At 39.7% G+C, this 23,059-nt stretch overlaps 41 non-coding genes and 9 pseudogenes across 41 annotated transcripts; all 50 read right to left on the bottom strand.

The window, feature by feature from the left end:
- Positions 1-29: 29 nt before the first annotated feature.
- On the bottom strand, positions 30-148 carry LOC146052402 (5S ribosomal RNA). The gene has a single exon (XR_014467403.1). It is a non-coding gene; the product is annotated as a 5S ribosomal RNA (ribosomal RNA).
- Positions 149-493: 345 nt separating this feature from the next.
- LOC146052427 (5S ribosomal RNA) lies at positions 494-612 on the bottom strand. Its single transcript, XR_014467426.1, has one exon. It is a non-coding gene; the product is annotated as a 5S ribosomal RNA (ribosomal RNA).
- Positions 613-957: 345 nt separating this feature from the next.
- On the bottom strand, positions 958-1,076 carry LOC146052619 (5S ribosomal RNA). Its single transcript, XR_014467601.1, has one exon. It is a non-coding gene; the product is annotated as a 5S ribosomal RNA (ribosomal RNA).
- Positions 1,077-1,421: 345 nt separating this feature from the next.
- Positions 1,422-1,530, bottom strand: LOC146052165 (5S ribosomal RNA; annotated as a pseudogene).
- Positions 1,531-1,875: 345 nt separating this feature from the next.
- On the bottom strand, positions 1,876-1,984 carry LOC146052164 (5S ribosomal RNA; annotated as a pseudogene).
- A 345-nt stretch (positions 1,985-2,329) lies between these two features.
- Positions 2,330-2,448, bottom strand: LOC146052400 (5S ribosomal RNA). Its single transcript, XR_014467402.1, has one exon. It is a non-coding gene; the product is annotated as a 5S ribosomal RNA (ribosomal RNA).
- Positions 2,449-2,794: 346 nt separating this feature from the next.
- Positions 2,795-2,913, bottom strand: LOC146052527 (5S ribosomal RNA). The gene has a single exon (XR_014467517.1). It is a non-coding gene; the product is annotated as a 5S ribosomal RNA (ribosomal RNA).
- A 345-nt stretch (positions 2,914-3,258) lies between these two features.
- Positions 3,259-3,377, bottom strand: LOC146052272 (5S ribosomal RNA). The gene has a single exon (XR_014467286.1). It is a non-coding gene; the product is annotated as a 5S ribosomal RNA (ribosomal RNA).
- A 345-nt stretch (positions 3,378-3,722) lies between these two features.
- LOC146052650 (5S ribosomal RNA) lies at positions 3,723-3,841 on the bottom strand (annotated as a pseudogene).
- Positions 3,842-4,186: 345 nt separating this feature from the next.
- Positions 4,187-4,305, bottom strand: LOC146052444 (5S ribosomal RNA). The gene has a single exon (XR_014467442.1). It is a non-coding gene; the product is annotated as a 5S ribosomal RNA (ribosomal RNA).
- Positions 4,306-4,650: 345 nt separating this feature from the next.
- Positions 4,651-4,769, bottom strand: LOC146052271 (5S ribosomal RNA). Its single transcript, XR_014467285.1, has one exon. It is a non-coding gene; the product is annotated as a 5S ribosomal RNA (ribosomal RNA).
- Positions 4,770-5,114: 345 nt separating this feature from the next.
- Positions 5,115-5,233, bottom strand: LOC146052270 (5S ribosomal RNA). Its single transcript, XR_014467284.1, has one exon. It is a non-coding gene; the product is annotated as a 5S ribosomal RNA (ribosomal RNA).
- Positions 5,234-5,578: 345 nt separating this feature from the next.
- Positions 5,579-5,697, bottom strand: LOC146052618 (5S ribosomal RNA). The gene has a single exon (XR_014467600.1). It is a non-coding gene; the product is annotated as a 5S ribosomal RNA (ribosomal RNA).
- A 346-nt stretch (positions 5,698-6,043) lies between these two features.
- Positions 6,044-6,162, bottom strand: LOC146052399 (5S ribosomal RNA). The gene has a single exon (XR_014467401.1). It is a non-coding gene; the product is annotated as a 5S ribosomal RNA (ribosomal RNA).
- Positions 6,163-6,507: 345 nt separating this feature from the next.
- Positions 6,508-6,626, bottom strand: LOC146052426 (5S ribosomal RNA). The gene has a single exon (XR_014467425.1). It is a non-coding gene; the product is annotated as a 5S ribosomal RNA (ribosomal RNA).
- Positions 6,627-6,971: 345 nt separating this feature from the next.
- On the bottom strand, positions 6,972-7,090 carry LOC146052616 (5S ribosomal RNA). The gene has a single exon (XR_014467598.1). It is a non-coding gene; the product is annotated as a 5S ribosomal RNA (ribosomal RNA).
- Positions 7,091-7,435: 345 nt separating this feature from the next.
- Positions 7,436-7,544, bottom strand: LOC146052163 (5S ribosomal RNA; annotated as a pseudogene).
- Positions 7,545-7,889: 345 nt separating this feature from the next.
- Positions 7,890-7,998, bottom strand: LOC146052162 (5S ribosomal RNA; annotated as a pseudogene).
- Positions 7,999-8,343: 345 nt separating this feature from the next.
- Positions 8,344-8,462, bottom strand: LOC146052398 (5S ribosomal RNA). The gene has a single exon (XR_014467400.1). It is a non-coding gene; the product is annotated as a 5S ribosomal RNA (ribosomal RNA).
- A 346-nt stretch (positions 8,463-8,808) lies between these two features.
- On the bottom strand, positions 8,809-8,927 carry LOC146052526 (5S ribosomal RNA). The gene has a single exon (XR_014467516.1). It is a non-coding gene; the product is annotated as a 5S ribosomal RNA (ribosomal RNA).
- A 345-nt stretch (positions 8,928-9,272) lies between these two features.
- On the bottom strand, positions 9,273-9,391 carry LOC146052269 (5S ribosomal RNA). Its single transcript, XR_014467283.1, has one exon. It is a non-coding gene; the product is annotated as a 5S ribosomal RNA (ribosomal RNA).
- A 345-nt stretch (positions 9,392-9,736) lies between these two features.
- LOC146052649 (5S ribosomal RNA) lies at positions 9,737-9,855 on the bottom strand (annotated as a pseudogene).
- A 345-nt stretch (positions 9,856-10,200) lies between these two features.
- LOC146052443 (5S ribosomal RNA) lies at positions 10,201-10,319 on the bottom strand. The gene has a single exon (XR_014467441.1). It is a non-coding gene; the product is annotated as a 5S ribosomal RNA (ribosomal RNA).
- Positions 10,320-10,664: 345 nt separating this feature from the next.
- LOC146052267 (5S ribosomal RNA) lies at positions 10,665-10,783 on the bottom strand. The gene has a single exon (XR_014467282.1). It is a non-coding gene; the product is annotated as a 5S ribosomal RNA (ribosomal RNA).
- Positions 10,784-11,128: 345 nt separating this feature from the next.
- LOC146052266 (5S ribosomal RNA) lies at positions 11,129-11,247 on the bottom strand. Its single transcript, XR_014467281.1, has one exon. It is a non-coding gene; the product is annotated as a 5S ribosomal RNA (ribosomal RNA).
- A 345-nt stretch (positions 11,248-11,592) lies between these two features.
- LOC146052615 (5S ribosomal RNA) lies at positions 11,593-11,711 on the bottom strand. The gene has a single exon (XR_014467597.1). It is a non-coding gene; the product is annotated as a 5S ribosomal RNA (ribosomal RNA).
- Positions 11,712-12,057: 346 nt separating this feature from the next.
- Positions 12,058-12,176, bottom strand: LOC146052396 (5S ribosomal RNA). The gene has a single exon (XR_014467398.1). It is a non-coding gene; the product is annotated as a 5S ribosomal RNA (ribosomal RNA).
- A 345-nt stretch (positions 12,177-12,521) lies between these two features.
- On the bottom strand, positions 12,522-12,640 carry LOC146052265 (5S ribosomal RNA). The gene has a single exon (XR_014467280.1). It is a non-coding gene; the product is annotated as a 5S ribosomal RNA (ribosomal RNA).
- A 345-nt stretch (positions 12,641-12,985) lies between these two features.
- On the bottom strand, positions 12,986-13,104 carry LOC146052264 (5S ribosomal RNA). Its single transcript, XR_014467279.1, has one exon. It is a non-coding gene; the product is annotated as a 5S ribosomal RNA (ribosomal RNA).
- A 345-nt stretch (positions 13,105-13,449) lies between these two features.
- Positions 13,450-13,568, bottom strand: LOC146052614 (5S ribosomal RNA). The gene has a single exon (XR_014467596.1). It is a non-coding gene; the product is annotated as a 5S ribosomal RNA (ribosomal RNA).
- A 346-nt stretch (positions 13,569-13,914) lies between these two features.
- Positions 13,915-14,033, bottom strand: LOC146052395 (5S ribosomal RNA). Its single transcript, XR_014467397.1, has one exon. It is a non-coding gene; the product is annotated as a 5S ribosomal RNA (ribosomal RNA).
- A 345-nt stretch (positions 14,034-14,378) lies between these two features.
- Positions 14,379-14,497, bottom strand: LOC146052263 (5S ribosomal RNA). The gene has a single exon (XR_014467278.1). It is a non-coding gene; the product is annotated as a 5S ribosomal RNA (ribosomal RNA).
- A 345-nt stretch (positions 14,498-14,842) lies between these two features.
- Positions 14,843-14,961, bottom strand: LOC146052613 (5S ribosomal RNA). Its single transcript, XR_014467595.1, has one exon. It is a non-coding gene; the product is annotated as a 5S ribosomal RNA (ribosomal RNA).
- A 345-nt stretch (positions 14,962-15,306) lies between these two features.
- On the bottom strand, positions 15,307-15,415 carry LOC146052161 (5S ribosomal RNA; annotated as a pseudogene).
- A 345-nt stretch (positions 15,416-15,760) lies between these two features.
- LOC146052546 (5S ribosomal RNA) lies at positions 15,761-15,879 on the bottom strand. Its single transcript, XR_014467534.1, has one exon. It is a non-coding gene; the product is annotated as a 5S ribosomal RNA (ribosomal RNA).
- A 346-nt stretch (positions 15,880-16,225) lies between these two features.
- LOC146052734 (5S ribosomal RNA) lies at positions 16,226-16,334 on the bottom strand (annotated as a pseudogene).
- Positions 16,335-16,679: 345 nt separating this feature from the next.
- On the bottom strand, positions 16,680-16,798 carry LOC146052394 (5S ribosomal RNA). The gene has a single exon (XR_014467396.1). It is a non-coding gene; the product is annotated as a 5S ribosomal RNA (ribosomal RNA).
- A 346-nt stretch (positions 16,799-17,144) lies between these two features.
- On the bottom strand, positions 17,145-17,263 carry LOC146052525 (5S ribosomal RNA). The gene has a single exon (XR_014467515.1). It is a non-coding gene; the product is annotated as a 5S ribosomal RNA (ribosomal RNA).
- Positions 17,264-17,608: 345 nt separating this feature from the next.
- On the bottom strand, positions 17,609-17,727 carry LOC146052261 (5S ribosomal RNA). Its single transcript, XR_014467276.1, has one exon. It is a non-coding gene; the product is annotated as a 5S ribosomal RNA (ribosomal RNA).
- A 345-nt stretch (positions 17,728-18,072) lies between these two features.
- Positions 18,073-18,191, bottom strand: LOC146052648 (5S ribosomal RNA; annotated as a pseudogene).
- A 345-nt stretch (positions 18,192-18,536) lies between these two features.
- LOC146052442 (5S ribosomal RNA) lies at positions 18,537-18,655 on the bottom strand. The gene has a single exon (XR_014467440.1). It is a non-coding gene; the product is annotated as a 5S ribosomal RNA (ribosomal RNA).
- Positions 18,656-19,000: 345 nt separating this feature from the next.
- Positions 19,001-19,119, bottom strand: LOC146052260 (5S ribosomal RNA). The gene has a single exon (XR_014467275.1). It is a non-coding gene; the product is annotated as a 5S ribosomal RNA (ribosomal RNA).
- Positions 19,120-19,464: 345 nt separating this feature from the next.
- Positions 19,465-19,583, bottom strand: LOC146052259 (5S ribosomal RNA). The gene has a single exon (XR_014467274.1). It is a non-coding gene; the product is annotated as a 5S ribosomal RNA (ribosomal RNA).
- A 345-nt stretch (positions 19,584-19,928) lies between these two features.
- On the bottom strand, positions 19,929-20,047 carry LOC146052612 (5S ribosomal RNA). The gene has a single exon (XR_014467594.1). It is a non-coding gene; the product is annotated as a 5S ribosomal RNA (ribosomal RNA).
- A 346-nt stretch (positions 20,048-20,393) lies between these two features.
- Positions 20,394-20,512, bottom strand: LOC146052393 (5S ribosomal RNA). The gene has a single exon (XR_014467395.1). It is a non-coding gene; the product is annotated as a 5S ribosomal RNA (ribosomal RNA).
- Positions 20,513-20,857: 345 nt separating this feature from the next.
- LOC146052258 (5S ribosomal RNA) lies at positions 20,858-20,976 on the bottom strand. The gene has a single exon (XR_014467273.1). It is a non-coding gene; the product is annotated as a 5S ribosomal RNA (ribosomal RNA).
- Positions 20,977-21,321: 345 nt separating this feature from the next.
- LOC146052256 (5S ribosomal RNA) lies at positions 21,322-21,440 on the bottom strand. Its single transcript, XR_014467272.1, has one exon. It is a non-coding gene; the product is annotated as a 5S ribosomal RNA (ribosomal RNA).
- A 345-nt stretch (positions 21,441-21,785) lies between these two features.
- LOC146052611 (5S ribosomal RNA) lies at positions 21,786-21,904 on the bottom strand. The gene has a single exon (XR_014467593.1). It is a non-coding gene; the product is annotated as a 5S ribosomal RNA (ribosomal RNA).
- Positions 21,905-22,250: 346 nt separating this feature from the next.
- LOC146052392 (5S ribosomal RNA) lies at positions 22,251-22,369 on the bottom strand. Its single transcript, XR_014467394.1, has one exon. It is a non-coding gene; the product is annotated as a 5S ribosomal RNA (ribosomal RNA).
- A 345-nt stretch (positions 22,370-22,714) lies between these two features.
- LOC146052255 (5S ribosomal RNA) lies at positions 22,715-22,833 on the bottom strand. Its single transcript, XR_014467271.1, has one exon. It is a non-coding gene; the product is annotated as a 5S ribosomal RNA (ribosomal RNA).
- Positions 22,834-23,059: the final 226 nt, after the last annotated feature.

Here is a 23,059-nt window from a genome sequence, read left to right as displayed (position 1 = left end):
ATAAAAACAATTTGCCAGTAATGTGAAAAAACCTACAGCACCTGGTGTTCCCATGTGGTCTCCCACCCAAGTACTAACCAGGCCCAACACTGCTTAACTTCCAAGATCAGACGAGGTTGGGCCTATCCAATGTGGTATGGCTGTAGGTGAGATACAAGCACTTTTTTGCCCTCTTCTACTTCTATCACCAGGTAAGCTAATAAAAAAGTTTCCTAACTGTATTGGCTTACTGAAAAAAATCATGTGTTGGTAATGTAAAACGACCTACAGGACATGATATTAGCAGGGGGTCTTAAATTAAACTACTAAAGAGGATCAACACTGTTTAGCTGCCAAAAGCAGATGGAATTGGGCCTAAACAGTGTGGTAAGTCTTTAGGTGATGGCTATTGTGTCTGTTTGACCTTTTCCAAATGTCTGTACTGGCAATAAAAAGAAAAAGTTTCCAATTTAAATAGCTAGAGAATAAAAACAATTTGCCTGTAATGTGAAAAAACCTACAGCACCTGGTGTTCCCATGTGGTCTCCCACCCAAGTACTAACCAGGCCCAACACTGCTTAGCTTCCAAGATCAGACGAGATTGGGCCTATCCAATGTGGTATGGCTGTAGTTGAGATACATGCACTTTTTTGCCCTCTTCTACTTCTATCACCAGGTAAGCTAATAAAAAAGTTTCCTAACTGTATTGGCTTACTGAAAAAAATCATGTGTTGGTAATGTAAAACGACCTACAGGACATGATATTAGCAGGGGGTCTTAAATTAAACTACTAAAGAGGATCAACACTGTTTAGCTGCCAAAAGCAGTTGGAATTGGGCCTAAACAGTGTGGTAAGTCTTTAGGTGATGGCTATTGTGTCTGTTTGACCTCTTCCAAATGTCTGTACTGGCAATAAAAAGAAAAAGTTTCCAATTTAAATAGCTAGAGAATAAAAACAATTTGCCTGTAATGTGAAAAAACCTACAGCACCTGGTGTTCCCATGTGGTCTCCCACCCAAGTACTAACCAGGCCCAACACTGCTTAGCTTCCAAGAACAGACAAGATTGGGCCTATCCAATGTGGTATGGCTGTAGGTGAAATACAGGCACTTTTTAGCCCTCTTCTACTTCTATCACCAGGTAAGCTAATAAAAAAGTTTCCTAACTGTATTGGCTTACTGAAAAAAATCATGTGTTGGTAATGTAAAAAGACCTACAGGACATGATATTAGCAGGGGGTCTTAAATTAAACTACTAAAGAGGCTCAACACTGTTTAGCTGCCAAAAGCAGTTGGAATTGGGCCTAAACAGTGTGGTAAGTCTTTAGGTGATGGCTATTGTGTCTGTTTGAACTCTTCCAAATGTCTGTGCTGGCAATAAAAAGAAAAAGTTTCCAATCTAAATAGCTAGAGAATAAAAACAATTTGCCAGTAATGTGAAAAAACCTACAGCACCTGGTGTTCCCATGTGGTCTCCCACCCAAGTACTATCCAGGCCCAACACTGCTTTGCTTCCAAGATCAGGCCTATCCAATGTGGTATGGCTGTAGGTGAGATACAGGTACATTTTTGCCCTCTTCTACTTCTATCACCAGGTAAGCTAATACAAAAGTTTCCTAACTGTATTGGCTTACTGAAAAAAATCATGTGTTGGTAATGTAAAAAGACCTACAGGACATGATATTAGCAGGGGGTCTTAAATTAAACTACTAAAGAGGCTCAACACTGTTTAGCTGCCAAAAGCAGTTGGAATTGGGCCTAAACAGTGTGGTAAGTCTTTAGGTGATGGCTATTGTGTCTGTTTGAACTCTTCCAAATGTCTGTGCTGGCAATAAAAAGAAAAAGTTTCCAATCTAAATAGCTAGAGAATAAAAACAATTTGCCAGTAATGTGAAAAAACCTACAGCACCTGGTGTTCCCATGTGGTCTCCCACCCAAGTACTATCCAGGCCCAACACTGCTTTGCTTCCAAGATCAGGCCTATCCAATGTGGTATGGCTGTAGGTGAGATACAGGTACTTTTTTGCCCTCTTCTACTTCTATCACCAGGTAAGCTAATACAAAAGTTTCCTAACTGTATTGGCTTACTGAAAAAAATCATGTGTTGGTAATGTAAAAAGACCTACAGGACATGATATTAGCAGGGGGTCTTAAATTAAACTACTAAAGAGGATCAACACTGTTTAGCTGCCAAAAGCAGTTGGAATTGGGCCTAAACAGTGTGGTAAGTCTTTAGGTGATGGCTATTGTGTCTGTTTGAACTCTTCCAAATGTCTGTGCTGGCAATAAAAAGAAAAAGTTTCCAATCTAAATAGCTAGAGAATAAAAACAATTTGCCAGTAATGTGAAAAAACCTACAGCACCTGGTGTTCCCATGTGGTCTCCCACCCAAGTACTAACCAGGCCCAACACTGCTTAACTTCCAAGATCAGACGAGGTTGGGCCTATCCAATGTGGTATGGCTGTAGGTGAGATACAAGCACTTTTTTGCCCTCTTCTACTTCTATCACCAGGTAAGCTAATAAAAAAGTTTCCTAACTGTATTGGCTTACTTAAAAAAAATCATGTGTTGGTAATGTAAAAAGACCTACAGGACATGATATTAGCAGGGGGTCTTAAATTAAACTACTAAAGAGGCTCAACACTGTTTAGCTGCCAAAAGCAGTTGGAATTGGGCCTAAACAGTGTGGTAATTCTTTAGGTGATGGCTATTGTGTCTGTTTGACCTCTTCCAAATGTCTGTACTGGCAATAAAAAGAAAAAGTTTCCAATTTAAATAGCTAGAGAATAAAAACAATTTGCCTGTAATGTGAAAAAACCTACAGCACCTGGTGTTCCCATGTGGTCTCCCACCCAAGTACTAACCAGGCCCAACACTGCTTAGCTTCCAAGATCAGACAAGATTGGGACTATCCAATGTGGTATGGCTGTAGGTGAGATACAGGCACTTTTTTGCCCTCTTCTACTTCTATCACCAGGTAAGCTAATAAAAAAGTTTCCTAACTGTATTGGCTTACTGAAAAAAATCATGTGTTGGTAATGTAAAAAGACCTACAGGACATGATATTAGCAGGGGGTCTTAAATTAAACTACTAAACAGGCTCAACACTGTTTAGCTGCCAAAAGCAGTTGGAATTGAGCCTAAACAGTGTGGTAAGTCTTTAGCTGATGGCTATTGTGTCTGTTTGACCTCTTCCAAATGTCTGTGCTGGCAATAAAATGAAAAAGTTTCCAATATAAATAGCTAGAGAATAAAAACAATTTGCCAGTGATGTGAAAAAACCTACAGCACCTGGTGTTCCCATGTGGTCTCCCACCCAAGTACTAACCAGGCCCAACACTGCTTAGCTTCCAAGATCAGACGAGATTGGGCCTATCCAATGTGGTATGGCTGTAGGTGAGTTAAATTCACTTTTTTGCCCTCTTCTACTTTTATCACCAGGTAAGCTAATAAAAAAGTTTCCTAACTGTATTGGCTTACTGAAAAAAATCATGTGTTGGTAATGTAAAAAGACCTACAGGACATGATATTAGCAGGGGGTCTTAAATTAAACTACTAAAGAGGCTCAACACTGTTTAGCTGCCAAAAGTAGTTGGAATTGGGCCTAAACAGTGTGGTAAGTCTTTAGGAGATGGCTATTGTGTCTGTTTGACCTCTTCCAAATGTCTGTACTGGCAATAAAAAGAAAAAGTTTCCAATTTAAATAGCTAGAGAATAAAAACAATTTGCCTGTAATGTGAAAAAACCTACAGCACCTGGTGTTCCCATGTGGTCTCCCACCCAAGTACTAACCAGGCCCAACACTGCTTAGCTTCCAAGATCAGACAAGATTGGGCCTATCCAATGTGGTATGGCTTTAGGTGAGATACAGGCACTTTTTTGCCCTCTTCTACTTCTATCACCAGGTAAGCTAATAAAAAAGTTTCCTAACTGTATTGGCTTACTGAAAAAAATCATGTGTTGGTAATGTAAAAAGACCTACAGGACATGATATTAGCAGGGAGTCTTAAATTAAACTACTAAAGAGGCCCAACACTGTTTAGCTGCCAAAAGCAGTTGGAATTGGGCCTAAACAGTGTGGTAAGTCTTTAGGTGATGGCTATTGTGTCTGTTTGACCTCTTCCAAATGTCTGTGCTGGCAATAAAAAGAAAAAGTTTCCAATTTAAATAGCTAGAGAATAAAAACAATTTGCCAGTAATGTGAAAAAACCTACAGCACCTGGTGTTCCCATGTGGTCTCCCACCCAAGTACTATCCAGGCCCAACACTGCTTAGCTTCCAAGATCAGACGAGATTGGGCCTATCCAATGTGGTATGGCTGTAGTTGAGATACAGGCACTTTTTTGCCCTCTTCTACTTCTATCACCAGGTAAGCTAATAAAAAAGTTTCCTAACTGTATTGGCTTACTGAAAAAAATCATGTGTTGGTAATGTAAAAAGATCTACAGGACATGATATTAGCAGGGGGTCTTAAATTAAACTACTAAAGAGGCTCAACACTGTTTAGCTGCCAAAAGCAGTTGGAATTGGGCCTAAACAGTTTGGTAAGTCTTTAGGTGATGGCTATTGTGTCTGTTTGACCTCTTCCAAATGTCTGTGCTGGCAATAAAAAGATAAAGTTTCCTATTTAAATAGCTAGAGAATAAAAACAATTTGCCAGTAATGTGAAAAAACCTACAGCACCTGGTGTTCCCATGTGGTCTCCCACCCAAGTACTAACCAGGCCCAACACTGCTTAGCTTCCAAGATCAGACGAGATTGGGCCTATCCAATGTGGTATGGCTGTAGGTGAGTTAAAAGCACTTTTTTGCCCTCTTCTACTTCTATCACCAGGTAAGCTAATACAAAAGTTTCCTAACTGTATTGGCTTACTGAAAAAAATCATGTGTTGGTAATGTAAAAAGACCTACAGGACATGATATTAGCAGGGAGTCTTAAATTAAACTACTAAAGAGGCCCAACACTGTTTAGCTGCCAAAAGCAGTTGGAATTGGGCCTAAACAGTGTGGTAAGTCTTTAGGTGATGGCTATTGTGTCTGTTTGACCTCTTCCAAATGTCTGTACTGGCAATAAAAAGAAAAAGTTTCCAATTTAAATAGCTAGAGAATAAAAACAATTTGCCTGTAATGTGAAAAAACCTACAGCACCTGGTGTTCCCATGTGGTCTCCCACCCAAGTACTAACCAGGCCCAACACTGCTTAGCTTCCAAGATCAGACGAGATTGGGCCTATCCAATGTGGTATGGCTGTAGGTGAGATACATGCACTTTTTTGCCCTCTTCTACTTCTATCACCAGGTAAGCTAATAAAAAAGTTTCCTAACTGTATTGGCTTACTGAAAAAAATCATGTGTTGGTAATGTAAAACGACCTACAGGACATGATATTAGCAGGGGGTCTTAAATTAAACTACTAAAGAGGATCAACACTGTTTAGCTGCCAAAAGCAGTTGGAATTGGGCCTAAACAGTGTGGTAAGTCTTTAGGTGATGGCTATTGTGTCTGTTTGACCTCTTCCAAATGTCTGTACTGGCAATAAAAAGAAAAAGTTTCCAATTTAAATAGCTAGAGAATAAAAACAATTTGCCTGTAATGTGAAAAAACCTACAGCACCTGGTGTTCCCATGTGGTCTCCCACCCAAGTACTAACCAGGCCCAACACTGCTTAGCTTCCAAGAACAGACAAGATTGGGCCTATCCAATGTGGTATGGCTGTAGGTGAAATACAGGCACTTTTTAGCCCTTTTCTACTTCTATCACCAGGTAAGCTAATAAAAAAGTTTCCTAACTGTATTGGCTTACTGAAAAAAATCATGTGTTGGTAATGTAAAAAGACCTACAGGACATGATATTAGCAGGGGGTCTTAAATTAAACTACTAAAGAGGCTCAACACTGTTTAGCTGCCAAAAGCAGTTGGAATTGGGCCTAAACAGTGTGGTAAGTCTTTAGGTGATGGCTATTGTGTCTGTTTGAACTCTTCCAAATGTCTGTGCTGGCAATAAAAAGAAAAAAGTTTCCAATCTAAATAGCTAGAGAATAAAAACAATTTGCCAGTAATGTGAAAAAACCTACAGCACCTGGTGTTCCCATGTGGTCTCCCACCCAAGTACTAACCAGGCCCAACACTGCTTAACTTCCAAGATCAGACGAGGTTGGGCCTATCCAATGTGGTATGGCTGTAGGTGAGATACAAGCACTTTTTTGCCCTCTTCTACTTCTATCACCAGGTAAGCTAATAAAAAAGTTTCCTAACTGTATTGGCTTACTGAAAAAAATCATGTGTTGGTAATGTAAAACGACCTACAGGACATGATATTAGCAGGGGGTCTTAAATTAAACTACTAAAGAGGATCAACACTGTTTAGCTGCCAAAAGCAGATGGAATTGGGCCTAAACAGTGTGGTAAGTCTTTAGGTGATGGCTATTGTGTCTGTTTGACCTTTTCCAAATGTCTGTACTGGCAATAAAAAGAAAAAGTTTCCAATTTAAATAGCTAGAGAATAAAAACAATTTGCCTGTAATGTGAAAAAACCTACAGCACCTGGTGTTCCCATGTGGTCTCCCACCCAAGTACTAACCAGGCCCAACACTGCTTAGCTTCCAAGATCAGACGAGATTGGGCCTATCCAATGTGGTATGGCTGTAGTTGAGATACATGCACTTTTTTGCCCTCTTCTACTTCTATCACCAGGTAAGCTAATAAAAAAGTTTCCTAACTGTATTGGCTTACTGAAAAAAATCATGTGTTGGTAATGTAAAACGACCTACAGGACATGATATTAGCAGGGGGTCTTAAATTAAACTACTAAAGAGGATCAACACTGTTTAGCTGCCAAAAGCAGTTGGAATTGGGCCTAAACAGTGTGGTAAGTCTTTAGGTGATGGCTATTGTGTCTGTTTGACCTCTTCCAAATGTCTGTACTGGCAATAAAAAGAAAAAGTTTCCAATTTAAATAGCTAGAGAATAAAAACAATTTGCCTGTAATGTGAAAAAACCTACAGCACCTGGTGTTCCCATGTGGTCTCCCACCCAAGTACTAACCAGGCCCAACACTGCTTAGCTTCCAAGAACAGACAAGATTGGGCCTATCCAATGTGGTATGGCTGTAGGTGAAATACAGGCACTTTTTAGCCCTCTTCTACTTCTATCACCAGGTAAGCTAATAAAAAAGTTTCCTAACTGTATTGGCTTACTGAAAAAAATCATGTGTTGGTAATGTAAAAAGACCTACAGGACATGATATTAGCAGGGGGTCTTAAATTAAACTACTAAAGAGGCTCAACACTGTTTAGCTGCCAAAAGCAGTTGGAATTGGGCCTAAACAGTGTGGTAAGTCTTTAGGTGATGGCTATTGTGTCTGTTTGAACTCTTCCAAATGTCTGTGCTGGCAATAAAAAGAAAAAGTTTCCAATCTAAATAGCTAGAGAATAAAAACAATTTGCCAGTAATGTGAAAAAACCTACAGCACCTGGTGTTCCCATGTGGTCTCCCACCCAAGTACTATCCAGGCCCAACACTGCTTTGCTTCCAAGATCAGGCCTATCCAATGTGGTATGGCTGTAGGTGAGATACAGGTACATTTTTGCCCTCTTCTACTTCTATCACCAGGTAAGCTAATACAAAAGTTTCCTAACTGTATTGGCTTACTGAAAAAAATCATGTGTTGGTAATGTAAAAAGACCTACAGGACATGATATTAGCAGGGGGTCTTAAATTAAACTACTAAAGAGGCTCAACACTGTTTAGCTGCCAAAAGCAGTTGGAATTGGGCCTAAACAGTGTGGTAAGTCTTTAGGTGATGGCTATTGTGTCTGTTTGAACTCTTCCAAATGTCTGTGCTGGCAATAAAAAGAAAAAGTTTCCAATCTAAATAGCTAGAGAATAAAAACAATTTGCCAGTAATGTGAAAAAACCTACAGCACCTGGTGTTCCCATGTGGTCTCCCACCCAAGTACTATCCAGGCCCAACACTGCTTTGCTTCCAAGATCAGGCCTATCCAATGTGGTATGGCTGTAGGTGAGATACAGGTACTTTTTTGCCCTCTTCTACTTCTATCACCAGGTAAGCTAATACAAAAGTTTCCTAACTGTATTGGCTTACTGAAAAAAATCATGTGTTGGTAATGTAAAAAGACCTACAGGACATGATATTAGCAGGGGGTCTTAAATTAAACTACTAAAGAGGATCAACACTGTTTAGCTGCCAAAAGCAGTTGGAATTGGGCCTAAACAGTGTGGTAAGTCTTTAGGTGATGGCTATTGTGTCTGTTTGAACTCTTCCAAATGTCTGTGCTGGCAATAAAAAGAAAAAGTTTCCAATCTAAATAGCTAGAGAATAAAAACAATTTGCCAGTAATGTGAAAAAACCTACAGCACCTGGTGTTCCCATGTGGTCTCCCACCCAAGTACTAACCAGGCCCAACACTGCTTAACTTCCAAGATCAGACGAGGTTGGGCCTATCCAATGTGGTATGGCTGTAGGTGAGATACAAGCACTTTTTTGCCCTCTTCTACTTCTATCACCAGGTAAGCTAATAAAAAAGTTTCCTAACTGTATTGGCTTACTTAAAAAAAATCATGTGTTGGTAATGTAAAAAGACCTACAGGACATGATATTAGCAGGGGGTCTTAAATTAAACTACTAAAGAGGCTCAACACTGTTTAGCTGCCAAAAGCAGTTGGAATTGGGCCTAAACAGTGTGGTAATTCTTTAGGTGATGGCTATTGTGTCTGTTTGACCTCTTCCAAATGTCTGTACTGGCAATAAAAAGAAAAAGTTTCCAATTTAAATAGCTAGAGAATAAAAACAATTTGCCTGTAATGTGAAAAAACCTACAGCACCTGGTGTTCCCATGTGGTCTCCCACCCAAGTACTAACCAGGCCCAACACTGCTTAGCTTCCAAGATCAGACAAGATTGGGACTATCCAATGTGGTATGGCTGTAGGTGAGATACAGGCACTTTTTTGCCCTCTTCTACTTCTATCACCAGGTAAGCTAATAAAAAAGTTTCCTAACTGTATTGGCTTACTGAAAAAAATCATGTGTTGGTAATGTAAAAAGACCTACAGGACATGATATTAGCAGGGGGTCTTAAATTAAACTACTAAACAGGCTCAACACTGTTTAGCTGCCAAAAGCAGTTGGAATTGAGCCTAAACAGTGTGGTAAGTCTTTAGCTGATGGCTATTGTGTCTGTTTGACCTCTTCCAAATGTCTGTGCTGGCAATAAAATGAAAAAGTTTCCAATATAAATAGCTAGAGAATAAAAACAATTTGCCAGTGATGTGAAAAAACCTACAGCACCTGGTGTTCCCATGTGGTCTCCCACCCAAGTACTAACCAGGCCCAACACTGCTTAGCTTCCAAGATCAGACGAGATTGGGCCTATCCAATGTGGTATGGCTGTAGGTGAGTTAAATTCACTTTTTTGCCCTCTTCTACTTTTATCACCAGGTAAGCTAATAAAAAAGTTTCCTAACTGTATTGGCTTACTGAAAAAAATCATGTGTTGGTAATGTAAAAAGACCTACAGGACATGATATTAGCAGGGGGTCTTAAATTAAACTACTAAAGAGGCTCAACACTGTTTAGCTGCCAAAAGTAGTTGGAATTGGGCCTAAACAGTGTGGTAAGTCTTTAGGAGATGGCTATTGTGTCTGTTTGACCTCTTCCAAATGTCTGTACTGGCAATAAAAAGAAAAAGTTTCCAATTTAAATAGCTAGAGAATAAAAACAATTTGCCTGTAATGTGAAAAAACCTACAGCACCTGGTGTTCCCATGTGGTCTCCCACCCAAGTACTAACCAGGCCCAACACTGCTTAGCTTCCAAGATCAGACAAGATTGGGCCTATCCAATGTGGTATGGCTTTAGGTGAGATACAGGCACTTTTTTGCCCTCTTCTACTTCTATCACCAGGTAAGCTAATAAAAAAGTTTCCTAACTGTATTGGCTTACTGAAAAAAATCATGTGTTGGTAATGTAAAAAGACCTACAGGACATGATATTAGCAGGGAGTCTTAAATTAAACTACTAAAGAGGCCCAACACTGTTTAGCTGCCAAAAGCAGTTGGAATTGGGCCTAAACAGTGTGGTAAGTCTTTAGGTGATGGCTATTGTGTCTGTTTGACCTCTTCCAAATGTCTGTGCTGGCAATAAAAAGAAAAAGTTTCCAATTTAAATAGCTAGAGAATAAAAACAATTTGCCAGTAATGTGAAAAAACCTACAGCACCTGGTGTTCCCATGTGGTCTCCCACCCAAGTACTATCCAGGCCCAACACTGCTTAGCTTCCAAGATCAGACGAGATTGGGCCTATCCAATGTGGTATGGCTGTAGTTGAGATACAGGCACTTTTTTGCCCTCTTCTACTTCTATCACCAGGTAAGCTAATAAAAAAGTTTCCTAACTGTATTGGCTTACTGAAAAAAATCATGTGTTGGTAATGTAAAAAGATCTACAGGACATGATATTAGCAGGGGGTCTTAAATTAAACTACTAAAGAGGCTCAACACTGTTTAGCTGCCAAAAGCAGTTGGAATTGGGCCTAAACAGTTTGGTAAGTCTTTAGGTGATGGCTATTGTGTCTGTTTGACCTCTTCCAAATGTCTGTGCTGGCAATAAAAAGATAAAGTTTCCTATTTAAATAGCTAGAGAATAAAAACAATTTGCCAGTAATGTGAAAAAACCTACAGCACCTGGTGTTCCCATGTGGTCTCCCACCCAAGTACTAACCAGGCCCAACACTGCTTAGCTTCCAAGATCAGACGAGATTGGGCCTATCCAATGTGGTATGGCTGTAGGTGAGTTAAAAGCACTTTTTTGCCCTCTTCTACTTCTATCACCAGGTAAGCTAATACAAAAGTTTCCTAACTGTATTGGCTTACTGAAAAAAATCATGTGTTGGTAATGTAAAAAGACCTACAGGACATGATATTAGCAGGGAGTCTTAAATTAAACTACTAAAGAGGCCCAACACTGTTTAGCTGCCAAAAGCAGTTGGAATTGGGCCTAAACAGTGTGGTAAGTCTTTAGGTGATGGCTATTGTGTCTGTTTGACCTCTTCCAAATGTCTGTACTGGCAATAAAAAGAAAAAGTTTCCAATTTAAATAGCTAGAGAATAAAAACAATTTGCCTGTAATGTGAAAAAACCTACAGCACCTGGTGTTCCCATGTGGTCTCCCACCCAAGTACTAACCAGGCCCAACACTGCTTAGCTTCCAAGATCAGACGAGATTGGGCCTATCCAATGTGGTATGGCTGTAGGTGAGATACATGCACTTTTTTGCCCTCTTCTACTTCTATCACCAGGTAAGCTAATAAAAAAGTTTCCTAACTGTATTGGCTTACTGAAAAAAATCATGTGTTGGTAATGTAAAACGACCTACAGGACATGATATTAGCAGGGGGTCTTAAATTAAACTACTAAAGAGGATCAACACTGTTTAGCTGCCAAAAGCAGTTGGAATTGGGCCTAAACAGTGTGGTAAGTCTTTAGGTGATGGCTATTGTGTCTGTTTGACCTCTTCCAAATGTCTGTACTGGCAATAAAAAGAAAAAGTTTCCAATTTAAATAGCTAGAGAATAAAAACAATTTGCCTGTAATGTGAAAAAACCTACAGCACCTGGTGTTCCCATGTGGTCTCCCACCCAAGTACTAACCAGGCCCAACACTGCTTAGCTTCCAAGAACAGACAAGATTGGGCCTATCCAATGTGGTATGGCTGTAGGTGAAATACAGGCACTTTTTAGCCCTTTTCTACTTCTATCACCAGGTAAGCTAATAAAAAAGTTTCCTAACTGTATTGGCTTACTGAAAAAAATCATGTGTTGGTAATGTAAAAAGACCTACAGGACATGATATTAGCAGGGGGTCTTAAATTAAACTACTAAAGAGGCTCAACACTGTTTAGCTGCCAAAAGCAGTTGGAATTGGGCCTAAACAGTGTGGTAAGTCTTTAGGTGATGGCTATTGTGTCTGTTTGAACTCTTCCAAATGTCTGTGCTGGCAATAAAAAGAAAAAAGTTTCCAATCTAAATAGCTAGAGAATAAAAACAATTTGCCAGTAATGTGAAAAAACCTACAGCACCTGGTGTTCCCATGTGGTCTCCCACCCAAGTACTAACCAGGCCCAACACTGCTTAACTTCCAAGATCAGACGAGGTTGGGCCTATCCAATGTGGTATGGCTGTAGGTGAGATACAAGCACTTTTTTGCCCTCTTCTACTTCTATCACCAGGTAAGCTAATAAAAAAGTTTCCTAACTGTATTGGCTTACTGAAAAAAATCATGTGTTGGTAATGTAAAACGACCTACAGGACATGATATTAGCAGGGGGTCTTAAATTAAACTACTAAAGAGGATCAACACTGTTTAGCTGCCAAAAGCAGATGGAATTGGGCCTAAACAGTGTGGTAAGTCTTTAGGTGATGGCTATTGTGTCTGTTTGACCTCTTCCAAATGTCTGTGCTGGCAATAAAAAGATAAAGTTTCCTATTTAAATAGCTAGAGAATAAAAACAATTTGCCAGTAATGTGAAAAAACCTACAGCACCTGGTGTTCCCATGTGGTCTCCCACCCAAGTACTAACCAGGCCCAACACTGCTTAGCTTCCAAGATCAGACGAGATTGGGCCTATCCAATGTGGTATGGCTGTAGGTGAGTTAAAAGCACTTTTTTGCCCTCTTCTACTTCTATCACCAGGTAAGCTAATACAAAAGTTTCCTAACTGTATTGGCTTACTGAAAAAAATCATGTGTTGGTAATGTAAAAAGACCTACAGGACATGATATTAGCAGGGAGTCTTAAATTAAACTACTAAAGAGGCCCAACACTGTTTAGCTGCCAAAAGCAGTTGGAATTGGGCCTAAACAGTGTGGTAAGTCTTTAGGTGATGGCTATTGTGTCTGTTTGACCTCTTCCAAATGTCTGTACTGGCAATAAAAAGAAAAAGTTTCCAATTTAAATAGCTAGAGAATAAAAACAATTTGCCTGTAATGTGAAAAAACCTACAGCACCTGGTGTTCCCATGTGGTCTCCCACCCAAGTACTAACCAGGCCCAACACTGCTTAGCTTCCAAGATCAGACGAGATTGGGCCTATCCAATGTGGTATGGCTGTAGGTGAGATACATGCACTTTTTTGCCCTCTTCTACTTCTATCACTAGGTAAGCTAATAAAAAAGTTTCCTAACTGTATTGGCTTACTGAAAAAAATCATGTGTTGGTAATGTAAAACGACCTACAGGACATGATATTAGCAGGGGGTCTTAAATTAAACTACTAAAGAGGATCAACACTGTTTAGCTGCCAAAAGCAGTTGGAATTGGGCCTAAACAGTGTGGTAAGTCTTTAGGTGATGGCTATTGTGTCTGTTTGACCTCTTCCAAATGTCTGTACTGGCAATAAAAAGAAAAAGTTTCCAATTTAAATAGCTAGAGAATAAAAACAATTTGCCTGTAATGTGAAAAAACCTACAGCACCTGGTGTTCCCATGTGGTCTCCCACCCAAGTACTAACCAGGCCCAACACTGCTTAGCTTCCAAGAACAGACAAGATTGGGCCTATCCAATGTGGTATGGCTGTAGGTGAAATACAGGCACTTTTTAGCCCTTTTCTACTTCTATCACCAGGTAAGCTAATAAAAAAGTTTCCTAACTGTATTGGCTTACTGAAAAAAATCATGTGTTGGTAATGTAAAAAGACCTACAGGACATGATATTAGCAGGGGGTCTTAAATTAAACTACTAAAGAGGCTCAACACTGTTTAGCTGCCAAAAGCAGTTGGAATTGGGCCTAAACAGTGTGGTAAGTCTTTAGGTGATGGCTATTGTGTCTGTTTGAACTCTTCCAAATGTCTGTGCTGGCAATAAAAAGAAAAAAGTTTCCAATCTAAATAGCTAGAGAATAAAAACAATTTGCCAGTAATGTGAAAAAACCTACAGCACCTGGTGTTCCCATGTGGTCTCCCACCCAAGTACTAACCAGGCCCAACACTGCTTAACTTCCAAGATCAGACGAGGTTGGGCCTATCCAATGTGGTATGGCTGTAGGTGAGATACAAGCACTTTTTTGCCCTCTTCTACTTCTATCACCAGGTAAGCTAATAAAAAAGTTTCCTAACTGTATTGGCTTACTGAAAAAAATCATGTGTTGGTAATGTAAAACGACCTACAGGACATGATATTAGCAGGGGGTCTTAAATTAAACTACTAAAGAGGATCAACACTGTTTAGCTGCCAAAAGCAGATGGAATTGGGCCTAAACAGTGTGGTAAGTCTTTAGGTGATGGCTATTGTGTCTGTTTGACCTCTTCCAAATGTCTGTACTGGCAATAAAAAGAAAAAGTTTCCAATTTAAATAGCTAGAGAATAAAAACAATTTGCCTGTAATGTGAAAAAACCTACAGCACCTGGTGTTCCCATGTGGTCTCCCACCCAAGTACTAACCAGGCCCAACACTGCTTAGCTTCCAAGATCAGACGAGATTGGGCCTATCCAATGTGGTATGGCTGTAGGTGAGATACATGCACTTTTTTGCCCTCTTCTACTTCTATCACCAGGTAAGCTAATAAAAAAGTTTCCTAACTGTATTGGCTTACTGAAAAAAATCATGTGTTGGTAATGTAAAACGACCTACAGGACATGATATTAGCAGGGGGTCTTAAATTAAACTACTAAAGAGGATCAACACTGTTTAGCTGCCAAAAGCAGTTGGAATTGGGCCTAAACAGTGTGGTAAGTCTTTAGGTGATGGCTATTGTGTCTGTTTGACCTCTTCCAAATGTCTGTACTGGCAATAAAAAGAAAAAGTTTCCAATTTAAATAGCTAGAGAATAAAAACAATTTGCCTGTAATGTGAAAAAACCTACAGCACCTGGTGTTCCCATGTGGTCTCCCACCCAAGTACTAACCAGGCCCAACACTGCTTAGCTTCCAAGAACAGACAAGATTGGGCCTATCCAATGTGGTATGGCTGTAGGTGAAATACAGGCACTTTTTAGCCCTCTTCTACTTCTATCACCAGGTAAGCTAATAAAAAAGTTTCCTAACTGTATTGGCTTACTGAAAAAAATCATGTGTTGGTAATGTAAAAAGACCTACAGGACATGATATTAGCAGGGGGTCTTAAATTAAACTACTAAAGAGGCTCAACACTGTTTAGCTGCCAAAAGCAGTTGGAATTGGGCCTAAACAGTGTGGTAAGTCTTTAGGTGATGGCTATTGTGTCTGTTTGAACTCTTCCAAATGTCTGTGCTGGCAATAAAAAGAAAAAGTTTCCAATCTAAATAGCTAGAGAATAAAAACAATTTGCCAGTAATGTGAAAAAACCTACAGCACCTGGTGTTCCCATGTGGTCTCCCACCCAAGTACTATCCAGGCCCAACACTGCTTTGCTTCCAAGATCAGGCCTATCCAATGTGGTATGGCTGTAGGTGAGATACAGGTACTTTTTTGCCCTCTTCTACTTCTATCACCAGGTAAGCTAATACAAAAGTTTCCTAACTGTATTGGCTTACTGAAAAAAATCATGTGTTGGTAATGTAAAAAGACCTACAGGACATGATATTAGCAGGGGGTCTTAAATTAAACTACTAAAGAGGATCAACACTGTTTAGCTGCCAAAAGCAGTTGGAATTGGGCCTAAACAGTGTGGTAAGTCTTTAGGTGATGGCTATTGTGTCTGTTTGAACTCTTCCAAATGTCTGTGCTGGCAATAAAAAGAAAAAGTTTCCAATCTAAATAGCTAGAGAATAAAAACAATTTGCCAGTAATGTCAAAAAAACTACAGCACCTGGTGTTCCCATGTGGTCTCCCACCCAAGTACTAACCAGGCCCAACACTGCTTAACTTCCAAGATCAGACGAGGTTGGGCCTATCCAATGTGGTATGGCTGTAGGTGAGATACAAGCACTTTTTTGCCCTCTTCTACTTCTATCACCAGGTAAGCTAATAAAAAAGTTTCCTAACTGTATTGGCTTACTTAAAAAAAATCATGTGTTGGTAATGTAAAAAGACCTACAGGACATGATATTAGCAGGGGGTCTTAAATTAAACTACTAAAGAGGCTCAACACTGTTTAGCTGCCAAAAGCAGTTGGAATTGGGCCTAAACAGTGTGGTAATTCTTTAGGTGATGGCTATTGTGTCTGTTTGACCTCTTCCAAATGTCTGTACTGGCAATAAAAAGAAAAAGTTTCCAATCTAAATAGCTAGAGAATAAAAACAATTTGCCAGTAATGTGAAAAAACCTACAGCACCTGGTGTTCCCATGTGGTCTCCCACCCAAGTACTATCCAGGCCCAACACTGCTTTGCTTCCAAGATCAGGCCTATCCAATGTGGTATGGCTGTAGGTGAGATACAGGTACTTTTTTGCCCTCTTCTACTTCTATCACCAGGTAAGCTAATACAAAAGTTTCCTAACTGTATTGGCTTACTGAAAAAAATCATGTGTTGGTAATGTAAAAAGACCTACAGGACATGATATTAGCAGGGGGTCTTAAATTAAACTACTAAAGAGGATCAACACTGTTTAGCTGCCAAAAGCAGTTGGAATTGGGCCTAAACAGTGTGGTAAGTCTTTAGGTGATGGCTATTGTGTCTGTTTGAACTCTTCCAAATGTCTGTGCTGGCAATAAAAAGAAAAAGTTTCCAATCTAAATAGCTAGAGAATAAAAACAATTTGCCAGTAATGTGAAAAAACCTACAGCACCTGGTGTTCCCATGTGGTCTCCCACCCAAGTACTAACCAGGCCCAACACTGCTTAACTTCCAAGATCAGACGAGGTTGGGCCTATCCAATGTGGTATGGCTGTAGGTGAGATACAAGCACTTTTTTGCCCTCTTCTACTTCTATCACCAGGTAAGCTAATAAAAAAGTTTCCTAACTGTATTGGCTTACTTAAAAAAAATCATGTGTTGGTAATGTAAAAAGACCTACAGGACATGATATTAGCAGGGGGTCTTAAATTAAACTACTAAAGAGGCTCAACACTGTTTAGCTGCCAAAAGCAGTTGGAATTGGGCCTAAACAGTGTGGTAATTCTTTAGGTGATGGCTATTGTGTCTGTTTGACCTCTTCCAAATGTCTGTACTGGCAATAAAAAGAAAAAGTTTCCAATTTAAATAGCTAGAGAATAAAAACAATTTGCCTGTAATGTGAAAAAACCTACAGCACCTGGTGTTCCCATGTGGTCTCCCACCCAAGTACTAACCAGGCCCAACACTGCTTAGCTTCCAAGATCAGACAAGATTGGGACTATCCAATGTGGTATGGCTGTAGGTGAGATACAGGCACTTTTTTGCCCTCTTCTACTTCTATCACCAGGTAAGCTAATAAAAAAGTTTCCTAACTGTATTGGCTTACTGAAAAAAATCATGTGTTGGTAATGTAAAAAGACCTACAGGACATGATATTAGCAGGGGGTCTTAAATTAAACTACTAAACAGGCTCAACACTGTTTAGCTGCCAAAAGCAGTTGGAATTGAGCCTAAACAGTGTGGTAAGTCTTTAGCTGATGGCTATTGTGTCTGTTTGACCTCTTCCAAATGTCTGTGCTGGCAATAAAATGAAAAAGTTTCCAATATAAATAGCTAGAGAATAAAAACAATTTGCCAGTGATGTGAAAAAACCTACAGCACCTGGTGTTCCCATGTGGTCTCCCACCCAAGTACTAACCAGGCCCAACACTGCTTAGCTTCCAAGATCAGACGAGATTGGGCCTATCCAATGTGGTATGGCTGTAGGTGAGTTAAATTCACTTTTTTGCCCTCTTCTACTTTTATCACCAGGTAAGCTAATAAAAAAGTTTCCTAACTGTATTGGCTTACTGAAAAAAATCATGTGTTGGTAATGTAAAAAGACCTACAGGACATGATATTAGCAGGGGGTCTTAAATTAAACTACTAAAGAGGCTCAACACTGTTTAGCTGCCAAAAGTAGTTGGAATTGGGCCTAAACAGTGTGGTAAGTCTTTAGGAGATGGCTATTGTGTCTGTTTGACCTCTTCCAAATGTCTGTACTGGCAATAAAAAGAAAAAGTTTCCAATTTAAATAGCTAGAGAATAAAAACAATTTGCCTGTAATGTGAAAAAACCTACAGCACCTGGTGTTCCCATGTGGTCTCCCACCCAAGTACTAACCAGGCCCAACACTGCTTAGCTTCCAAGATCAGACAAGATTGGGCCTATCCAATGTGGTATGGCTTTAGGTGAGATACAGGCACTTTTTTGCCCTCTTCTACTTCTATCACCAGGTAAGCTAATAAAAAAGTTTCCTAACTGTATTGGCTTACTGAAAAAAATCATGTGTTGGTAATGTAAAAAGACCTACAGGACATGATATTAGCAGGGAGTCTTAAATTAAACTACTAAAGAGGCCCAACACTGTTTAGCTGCCAAAAGCAGTTGGAATTGGGCCTAAACAGTGTGGTAAGTCTTTAGGTGATGGCTATTGTGTCTGTTTGACCTCTTCCAAATGTCTGTGCTGGCAATAAAAAGAAAAAGTTTCCAATTTAAATAGCTAGAGAATAAAAACAATTTGCCAGTAATGTGAAAAAACCTACAGCACCTGGTGTTCCCATGTGGTCTCCCACCCAAGTACTATCCAGGCCCAACACTGCTTAGCTTCCAAGATCAGACGAGATTGGGCCTATCCAATGTGGTATGGCTGTAGTTGAGATACAGGCACTTTTTTGCCCTCTTCTACTTCTATCACCAGGTAAGCTAATAAAAAAGTTTCCTAACTGTATTGGCTTACTGAAAAAAATCATGTGTTGGTAATGTAAAAAGATCTACAGGACATGATATTAGCAGGGGGTCTTAAATTAAACTACTAAAGAGGCTCAACACTGTTTAGCTGCCAAAAGCAGTTGGAATTGGGCCTAAACAGTTTGGTAAGTCTTTAGGTGATGGCTATTGTGTCTGTTTGACCTCTTCCAAATGTCTGTGCTGGCAATAAAAAGATAAAGTTTCCTATTTAAATAGCTAGAGAATAAAAACAATTTGCCAGTAATGTGAAAAAACCTACAGCACCTGGTGTTCCCATGTGGTCTCCCACCCAAGTACTAACCAGGCCCAACACTGCTTAGCTTCCAAGATCAGACGAGATTGGGCCTATCCAATGTGGTATGGCTGTAGGTGAGTTAAAAGCACTTTTTTGCCCTCTTCTACTTCTATCACCAGGTAAGCTAATACAAAAGTTTCCTAACTGTATTGGCTTACTGAAAAAAATCATGTGTTGGTAATGTAAAAAGACCTACAGGACATGATATTAGCAGGGAGTCTTAAATTAAACTACTAAAGAGGCCCAACACTGTTTAGCTGCCAAAAGCAGTTGGAATTGGGCCTAAACAGTGTGGTAAGTCTTTAGGTGATGGCTATTGTGTCTGTTTGACCTCTTCCAAATGTCTGTACTGGCAATAAAAAGAAAAAGTTTCCAATTTAAATAGCTAGAGAATAAAAACAATTTGCCTGTAATGTGAAAAAACCTACAGCACCTGGTGTTCCCATGTGGTCTCCCACCCAAGTACTAACCAGGCCCAACACTGCTTAGCTTCCAAGATCAGACGAGATTGGGCCTATCCAATGTGGTATGGCTGTAGGTGAGATACATGCACTTTTTTGCCCTCTTCTACTTCTATCACCAGGTAAGCTAATAAAAAAGTTTCCTAACTGTATTGGCTTACTGAAAAAAATCATGTGTTGGTAATGTAAAACGACCTACAGGACATGATATTAGCAGGGGGTCTTAAATTAAACTACTAAAGAGGATCAACACTGTTTAGCTGCCAAAAGCAGTTGGAATTGGGCCTAAACAGTGTGGTAAGTCTTTAGGTGATGGCTATTGTGTCTGTTTGACCTCTTCCAAATGTCTGTACTGGCAATAAAAAGAAAAAGTTTCCAATTTAAATAGCTAGAGAATAAAAACAATTTGCCTGTAATGTGAAAAAACCTACAGCACCTGGTGTTCCCATGTGGTCTCCCACCCAAGTACTAACCAGGCCCAACACTGCTTAGCTTCCAAGAACAGACAAGATTGGGCCTATCCAATGTGGTATGGCTGTAGGTGAAATACAGGCACTTTTTAGCCCTTTTCTACTTCTATCACCAGGTAAGCTAATAAAAAAGTTTCCTAACTGTATTGGCTTACTGAAAAAAATCATGTGTTGGTAATGTAAAAAGACCTACAGGACATGATATTAGCAGGGGGTCTTAAATTAAACTACTAAAGAGGCTCAACACTGTTTAGCTGCCAAAAGCAGTTGGAATTGGGCCTAAACAGTGTGGTAAGTCTTTAGGTGATGGCTATTGTGTCTGTTTGAACTCTTCCAAATGTCTGTGCTGGCAATAAAAAGAAAAAAGTTTCCAATCTAAATAGCTAGAGAATAAAAACAATTTGCCAGTAATGTGAAAAAACCTACAGCACCTGGTGTTCCCATGTGGTCTCCCACCCAAGTACTAACCAGGCCCAACACTGCTTAACTTCCAAGATCAGACGAGGTTGGGCCTATCCAATGTGGTATGGCTGTAGGTGAGATACAAGCACTTTTTTGCCCTCTTCTACTTCTATCACCAGGTAAGCTAATAAAAAAGTTTCCTAACTGTATTGGCTTACTGAAAAAAATCATGTGTTGGTAATGTAAAACGACCTACAGGACATGATATTAGCAGGGGGTCTTAAATTAAACTACTAAAGAGGATCAACACTGTTTAGCTGCCAAAAGCAGATGGAATTGGGCCTAAACAGTGTGGTAAGTCTTTAGGTGATGGCTATTGTGTCTGTTTGACCTCTTCCAAATGTCTGTGCTGGCAATAAAAAGATAAAGTTTCCTATTTAAATAGCTAGAGAATAAAAACAATTTGCCAGTAATGTGAAAAAACCTACAGCACCTGGTGTTCCCATGTGGTCTCCCACCCAAGTACTAACCAGGCCCAACACTGCTTAGCTTCCAAGATCAGACGAGATTGGGCCTATCCAATGTGGTATGGCTGTAGGTGAGTTAAAAGCACTTTTTTGCCCTCTTCTACTTCTATCACCAGGTAAGCTAATACAAAAGTTTCCTAACTGTATTGGCTTACTGAAAAAAATCATGTGTTGGTAATGTAAAAAGACCTACAGGACATGATATTAGCAGGGAGTCTTAAATTAAACTACTAAAGAGGCCCAACACTGTTTAGCTGCCAAAAGCAGTTGGAATTGGGCCTAAACAGTGTGGTAAGTCTTTAGGTGATGGCTATTGTGTCTGTTTGACCTCTTCCAAATGTCTGTACTGGCAATAAAAAGAAAAAGTTTCCAATTTAAATAGCTAGAGAATAAAAACAATTTGCCTGTAATGTGAAAAAACCTACAGCACCTGGTGTTCCCATGTGGTCTCCCACCCAAGTACTAACCAGGCCCAACACTGCTTAGCTTCCAAGATCAGACGAGATTGGGCCTATCCAATGTGGTATGGCTGTAGGTGAGATACATGCACTTTTTTGCCCTCTTCTACTTCTATCACTAGGTAAGCTAATAAAAAAGTTTCCTAACTGTATTGGCTTACTGAAAAAAATCATGTGTTGGTAATGTAAAACGACCTACAGGACATGATATTAGCAGGGGGTCTTAAATTAAACTACTAAAGAGGATCAACACTGTTTAGCTGCCAAAAGCAGTTGGAATTGGGCCTAAACAGTGTGGTAAGTCTTTAGGTGATGGCTATTGTGTCTGTTTGACCTCTTCCAAATGTCTGTACTGGCAATAAAAAGAAAAAGTTTCCAATTTAAATAGCTAGAGAATAAAAACAATTTGCCTGTAATGTGAAAAAACCTACAGCACCTGGTGTTCCCATGTGGTCTCCCACCCAAGTACTAACCAGGCCCAACACTGCTTAGCTTCCAAGAACAGACAAGATTGGGCCTATCCAATGTGGTATGGCTGTAGGTGAAATACAGGCACTTTTTAGCCCTTTTCTACTTCTATCACCAGGTAAGCTAATAAAAAAGTTTCCTAACTGTATTGGCTTACTGAAAAAAATCATGTGTTGGTAATGTAAAAAGACCTACAGGACATGATATTAGCAGGGGGTCTTAAATTAAACTACTAAAGAGGCTCAACACTGTTTAGCTGCCAAAAGCAGTTGGAATTGGGCCTAAACAGTGTGGTAAGTCTTTAGGTGATGGCTATTGTGTCTGTTTGAACTCTTCCAAATGTCTGTGCTGGCAATAAAAAGAAAAAAGTTTCCAATCTAAATAGCTAGAGAATAAAAACAATTTGCCAGTAATGTGAAAAAACCTACAGCACCTGGTGTTCCCATGTGGTCTCCCACCCAAGTACTAACCAGGCCCAACACTGCTTAACTTCCAAGATCAGACGAGGTTGGGCCTATCCAATGTGGTATGGCTGTAGGTGAGATACAAGCACTTTTTTGCCCTCTTCTACTTCTATCACCAGGTAAGCTAATAAAAAAGTTTCCTAACTGTATTGGCTTACTGAAAAAAATCATGTGTTGGTAATGTAAAACGACCTACAGGACATGATATTAGCAGGGGGTCTTAAATTAAACTACTAAAGAGGATCAACACTGTTTAGCTGCCAAAAGCAGATGGAATTGGGCCTAAACAGTGTGGTAAGTCTTTAGGTGATGGCTATTGTGTCTGTTTGACCTCTTCCAAATGTCTGTACTGGCAATAAAAAGAAAAAGTTTCCAATTTAAATAGCTAGAGAATAAAAACAATTTGCCTGTAATGTGAAAAAACCTACAGCACCTGGTGTTCCCATGTGGTCTCCCACCCAAGTACTAACCAGGCCCAACACTGCTTAGCTTCCAAGATCAGACGAGATTGGGCCTATCCAATGTGGTATGGCTGTAGGTGAGATACATGCACTTTTTTGCCCTCTTCTACTTCTATCACCAGGTAAGCTAATAAAAAAGTTTCCTAACTGTATTGGCTTACTGAAAAAAATCATGTGTTGGTAATGTAAAACGACCTACAGGACATGATATTAGCAGGGGGTCTTAAATTAAACTACTAAAGAGGATCAACACTGTTTAGCTGCCAAAAGCAGTTGGAATTGGGCCTAAACAGTGTGGTAAGTCT

Source organism: Crinia signifera, unplaced genomic scaffold (assembly GCF_055691185.1).
Source record: "Crinia signifera unplaced genomic scaffold, ASM5569118v1 HAP2_SCAFFOLD_111, whole genome shotgun sequence".
NCBI classification, from domain to species: Eukaryota; Metazoa; Chordata; class Amphibia; order Anura; family Myobatrachidae; genus Crinia; species Crinia signifera.
The sequence above is the reverse complement of the archived record's forward strand: the minus strand, read 5'-3'. Positions and strand labels throughout refer to the sequence as shown.